Source organism: Elephantulus edwardii, unplaced genomic scaffold, assembly GCF_000299155.1.
Source record: "Elephantulus edwardii isolate Elephantulus edwardi_28Jun2011 unplaced genomic scaffold, EleEdw1.0 scaffold00012, whole genome shotgun sequence".
NCBI lineage: Eukaryota > Metazoa > Chordata > Mammalia > Macroscelidea > Macroscelididae > Elephantulus > Elephantulus edwardii.
In genome coordinates, this window is record NW_006399762.1 from 32251170 (window position 1) to 32257970 (window position 6801).

Below are 6801 nucleotides of genomic sequence, written 5' to 3' on the forward strand. Positions count from 1 at the left end.
CCCAGTGGTGAGAATCATTGGCCACATAGCTGAGTTTATACAGAGTTGCTTGTTAATGGTAACATTTCAAGATAAAAAGTCTCATTGTACCTAATGTCTTCCTTGATGGTACCATTCTTGACTTCTAACCAAATGATTCATGGTTTGAAATCCCCTGGAGAAAGTTAGGGTAGTCAGCTTCTGTAAATATTTACAAGCACAAAACCCTAGTGTGAAAGTTCTCTTTTGTCCTTTAGGGTAACTACAAGTTGGAATTACTCAACAGCAATCAGTTTTATGATATTATAAAAATATTACCAAAATGTATATGGTTGTAATATCACTGTACCTGAATTGGCATAATAAAATAAATCATTAGATTTTTATACAAATTTTAGATCATTTGAATTATTGCATAAGAAATCATTGAGTTTGCTCCTGCATTTGAAGAGTAAATATTATCATACTTTAATGGACAAAATGGGGGGGAAAAGATTGATGGGTCACTTAAGTAATTTACATAGAATTAAACAAATTCTTCTAGTTTTTCTCTATTTCAATCTCCTCTGAAATGTAAGAAAGCAGTAGTGTGTAAAGATAACACATTTCTTAAAATATGTGAGCTCAGCAGTGACACTCATATTGTGATGGCAGACTATTAATTATACTTACTTTTTCAGCATTTTATTTATGAAAGAGGAAACTTTAATAATAATAGAAGTTTCATGGAACTGAGACATAGTTAATGTTTTCACATACACATTAAATTACACAAAGAAATAATGTTACATATTTTAGGGAGCCAGTATTTTTATTGGCGACAGTCTTCAGGAGAAATTTTTCTTCTTTATATCCATAGTTGAGGATATATATATATATATAGTTGTTTTTGCTGCTGTTGATTGCCTCTGAGTCAAGCAAAACTCATAGTGATCCTATGGACAAAAGGCCTGAAGTCTCTCTACAACTACTAACATTCATCAAAATTTATAGAGTTTCCGGAGGCATGCTATTTAGGAAGTGGATGCCACTCTTGCTTCTCATATATATAAATCAATCCTATTTTCTTGGAAACATATACGTTTAGAAAACACTGCATATTTTAAAACATTAGCAGAATCCTTCCATTTGTTAAAGGTTACAAATTTTAAGTTGTTCTTTAGTAGTTCATGTAAAATTCTTTAGAGGTCCATTCTTAACCAAACTGGGAAAATGTCTGTGTATATTATCACCAGAAACTTGTGCCTTAAATGGAAGCTATGGCAATCTGACCATGTTAGAGCATGAAGCTGAATGTGCGTGGCTGAAATGGATCCACCTAACTTTTTAAAAAGAGAAGTTTAAATCCCCTTAGGGTATTCTTACAAAATGTAAATTCACTGCCTTAGAGACCTCAGCATAAAATCGCATATTTTAGTTGGCAGTACTTTAACACTATCCTTTCTTACTGAAAGGAGTAAATAAGGCTAAAGCCAAGTAGATAATTTTAGAAAACAGAAAATATTTAATAGGGAATATAAAATTATTTTAAGGTCAGCTCATGCTGCCTTTCAAAGCCAGAAATTCCTTATATTTCTATTTGAGAAAAGAGAAACTGAAACATTTATGTTGAATAAACTAGAGTGACACACCCACAGTAGTTAGATTGCCCCACCCTCCCCACTTTCCAGGAAATGGAGCATCCTTTTCTTTTCACTGAAATATTAGGGGAAATTTATTTTTAAGGCCTAACTAAAGGTCAATCTGTAAATTTTATTGATGACTTTTGAAGCAAATGAAGCACTGATTATAATAGATTAAAGTAAGAGTTGGTAGAAGTTGTCTGAAAGAGTAAAATGGAAGATGAGGTTAGCATTGTAAACTTCCATTCCCACAGTCTGTGTACTGACAGAGAGCCTAACTTAGGTCATTATTCCACCTATATATGGTATTTTAAAAACATATTGAAGTAAAAGAGCTGAAAAGAAGATTTTAAAGGGCAGCTCAGGAAGACAAAGCAAAGTATTATAATGGAATGTGCAGAGTTAGAATTGTAAGATAAAAAGGGATGGACCTGCTTTGTAGTTCTCAAGCTGAGAGGACTAAAAAACAAATTTAAACCTCAAGTCACACTATAGAAAAATACTATGGTCAATATATTGAATGGCCTAGAAAGTATCAAAAGAAGATGGAAGACAGACACAGTCATAGTACCAAGAAGAATAGACTGACACTAAAACATTTCAGGAAGTACCATATGAGCAGGAGCCAATGGTAATGGAAGAGGAAGTTGAAGCTGCATTGATAGAAGGCATTGTCCAAAAATAAGGCCCCAGGAATCTATGGGAGATCAAGTGACTTTTTACAATTAACAGATGCAGCCCTGGATGTGCTCACCAGTCTACGCTGGGAATTTGGAGGAAAGTAGTCTGGTCAATAGAAGGTCAAGGGATATGATCTTCAATATGAATTAAAGCTCAACATCTAAATTACAAAGATTCTCACCACGAGGCCAATTGGGAGCTTCATGATAGAGAGAGAAGAGATTGAGATTGTTAAAAAACTTTAGCTTGCTTGGTTCCACAGTCATCACTCTTGGCACCAGCAGTTGGAAATAAGAAATGAATTGCACTAGGAAAATCCACTGCCAGGGTCCTCACCATAGTGCTAAAAAACTAAGTCAATTTAGAAACTAACGTGCTCCCAGATCCAGGTTATGATCTTTGTAATCACTTTCTGTGCATCAGAGAACTAGACAATGACTAAGGATGATAGAAAAAAGAATTGATCCCTTTGAGTTTAGTGCTGAAGAAAAATGTTAAACATACTGTGGGACTGCCAGGAGAACAAACAGGTCTGTTCTGAAGAGGGTAAAATCAAGATTCTCCTTGGAGGCAAGTATTTTGAAGCTCCGTCTCACATTTGCCAGGAAGGACTAGTCCTTGGAAAAGGTGACACTTGAAAGGATGGGGGGACAGCACAGGAGAATAAGACCCAGGATGAGACAAATTGACTCAGTACCTGGGGAAGTAGGATTAGGTCTGTTGGAGATGATGAGATTGGCTCAAGATAGTACTGTACCTAGAGTTGCTATGAGTCACAGGTGACTTGATGGCACATAACAACAGCAAGACGTTTGTTCCCATTCCGAAGAAAAGTGATCCAACAGAATGTGGAAACTACTGAATGTTATTATTAATATCATATGCCAGCAAAATACTACTGAATATCATTAAAAAATGGCTAGACCAGTAAATAGGTAGAGAGCTGTCAGATGTTCACACAGGATTTAGAAGAGGCCATTGTACCAGGGATATCATTGCTGATGTCAGATTGAACTTGGCTGAAAGTAAAGAATACCAGAAGAATGTGTATTTATGCTGTATTAACTATGCAAAGGCACTTGCCTATGTGGATAATAACAAGTATAGATAACATTGAGAAGAATGAAAGTCTCAGAGCACTTAATCTCAGTGCTCATGTGAAACCTATACCTAATCCAAGAGGCTGTTATATGAACAGAAGATAGTTTAAAATTAAGAAAGGAGAGTTTCAGGGTTGTATTCTCTCTTCATACCTATTCAATCTGTATGCTAAGCAAATTATTTGAGAATATGAACTCTATGAAAAATAATGGGGCATCAAATTCAGAGGGAGACTTATCAATAACCTGTGTTATGCAGATTACACAACCTTGCTTTTTAAAAGTAAGGATAATTTGAAGCATGTTTTGCAGAAGATCAAACAATACAACGTTCAGTATGGACTGCATTTTTGGTCATCTCAGCATTAAGAAAACAAAATTTCTTACCACTGGAGAAATAGGCAACATCATGATAGATGCACTGGGGAAGTCTGCAGTTAGGGACCACTCCAAATTACTAAGGAGCAATTATATCAGTTTGAAGACTAAGGTGCATCTGATTCAGGTCATAGTCTTTTCTATCACTTGCAATTTATCTGAGAGCTGAACAATGAATAGGGATGACAGAAGAAGAAACAATGCCTTTGATCTATGGTGTTGGAGAAGAGCATGGAACATCCCATGAAAAAGCTAACAAATATGTCTAGGGTCAAGTGCAGCCAGAATGGTATTTGGAGGCAAAGATGATAAAGTTTTGCCTCACATATTGTGGGCATGTTATTCCTTGGATAGGAACATGATGCTTGGGAGGGTGGAGAGTTGACGAAGGAGAGAAAGACTCTTGTAACTTCTGCAATAGGCTCTAATATGTCAGAGTGTGTGAGTATGGCTCAGCATAGAACAGGGCTCTGATATGTTGTTCATAGGGTTGCTATGGGTGTGCTCGACTGAATGGCACCTAACAACAACAATATACACTATCTGAAAATAAGGTTTCAAAAATTAGGACTATATTAAGATCTTCTACTGCAAAAATTATTTGGACCTAGGTTGTTGAAAGCATGATTAATGCTTCAATAAAACCATACTAAAATTTATAATTATACATAGAAATTACAACAAATGTGTTTTTTTTTCATATTATTATTGGGTTGCCTAAAGTCATTCATACACATTGTATTTCATGTACTTCAATATAATTGTGTTTTAGATAATGTTTCATTTACATTATAAATGCTAAATTCATTGAATGAAATATGTGTAATATGTATTTTATATGACAATTCATATATGTTGTATTTTATATAATTATTTACTATTGCTCCATACCTTTTTAATCTATATGCAGAACAGATTATCTGGGAGGCTTGGCTCTATAAGGAGAAATGTGGCATTAGAATTGGAGGAAGACTCATCAACAACATGCTTTATGCAGATGACACAACCCTGCTTGCTGAAACTGAGGAGGACCACAAACACTTGCTGCAGAAGGTCAAGGAATGCAGCGTTCAATATGGATTGAAGCTCAACATCAAGAAAACAAAGGTTCTCACCACTGGGCCAATTGGCAGCATCATGATAGATGGTGAAAAGATTGAGACTGTTAACAACTTTAGTTTGTTTGTTTAGTTTAGTTTATTTGTTTCCACAATCAAAGCTGTTGGTACCAGCAGCCAGGAAGTGAAAAGACAAATTGCACTGGGAAAGTCTGCTGTCAGAGACCTCACCAAAGTACTGAAGAGCAACGATATCAGTCTGGAGACTAAGGTGTGCTTTCTCCAGGCCATAGTCTTCACAATTACTTGCTATGCATCAGAAAGCTGAACTGTGACTAGGGATTATAGAAGGAGAATTGATGCCTTTGAGCTATGGTGCTGGAGAAGAGTATTGAATATACCGTGGACTGCCAGGAGAATGAATAGGTTTACCCTAGAGAGGGTGAGACCAGGCTGCTCCTTGAAGGCAAGGATTCTGAAGCTTCATCTGACATACTTTGAACAAGTTGCAAGGAGGAACCAGTCTTTGGAGTGAAACGTCATTTTGGAGAGGGTAGAAGGACAGTGCAAAAGAGTAAGACCCTCAAAACGGATTGATTCAGTGACTAGGGTAATGGGAGCAGGTGTGTCAGAGACAATAAGATTGGGACAAGATAGACCAGGGGTTAGTTATGTTGTACATAGGGTCGCTATGAGTTGCAGGCAACTTTTCAGCACACAACAACAATGGATCTATACTTTTTATAACTGTCTTTTCAAGTCCTCATTGAATCTCGTCTATTCCTTCACTCTTGCATTCACTCATTAACTTCTGTCTCCCTAGTGATTCTCCTCCTCTTCCATTTTCTTCTCCCTCCTCACTTTCCAATCCCCTTTAAAACATTTATACACATCTTGCTCAGCTATCCTTCTGTTTTTACAATAATGGTCATATGCATTATTTGTCCTTAAGAGAATGAATTAGTTCACTCAGCATAATGTTCTCTAGATTCTCCCATGCTATATAGGATTTTGAAAAATCATTGTTCCTATGGTGTTGCATAGTTGTATAAATGTACTGCAATTTCTCAATCCCTTTGTTTGTTGATAGGCATTTATTCTGGCATTGTTCCATTTTCTGGCTATTGAAAATAACATTGTTATAAATATAGGTATACATATCTTTGTTCTTGTCTCAGCTCTGATTTCCTTGGAGTATATTCTTAGCAGTGGAATTGTGGGTCCTATAGAATTTCTATGTTCAGCTTTTTGAGGAAATGTCAAACTGCCTTACAGAGTGTTTGATCCTATCAGCAGTGTATGAGAGTTCCAATATCTTCATGTCCTTTCAAACATTTATTGCTTACATCCTGTTAAACTTTGCTAATACTACTGGCATGAGATGCCATCTCACTGTTTTTTATTTGCATCTCTTTGATTGCCAGTTATTTTGATAATTTTTAAAAATTTACACAAAATTGCACACCCTCCATTTTTCTCCCCTTCTCCTATCCCCCACAATGCCTCCCTTGTTCTAAACTGCTCTCATACATACAATGTATAATCATATATTCCTTTGAAACAGTTCTTCCCCTCATCTGATCCAATTAAGGGTTCATTGTCTATTCACCTCTTCCCCATTCCCTCTCCAACTTCCCCATATCTGTTCTGTTTGAGAACTGTGGTTCTATGCTATCCTTTGTGACTGAGATATTTCATTTCATGTCCTCAAGCCTCCCCCACGCTGTTTAGTGGTTTACTATTTCATTGTTTTCCAATGCTTCATAAGAGTCCATTATGTGGATGTACCATAGTTTTTCTAGTCACTTATTTATTGATGGGCACTTCAGTTGCTTTCATCTCTTTGCTATTGTAAAGAATACAGCAATAAACATGGATGTGCATACATCTGTTTGAGTTGTGGCTCTGGTTTCATTAGAGTATGTTTCTAGCAGTGGAATTTCTGGGTCAAATTATATTTCTTTTTTTCTATAATTATATTTT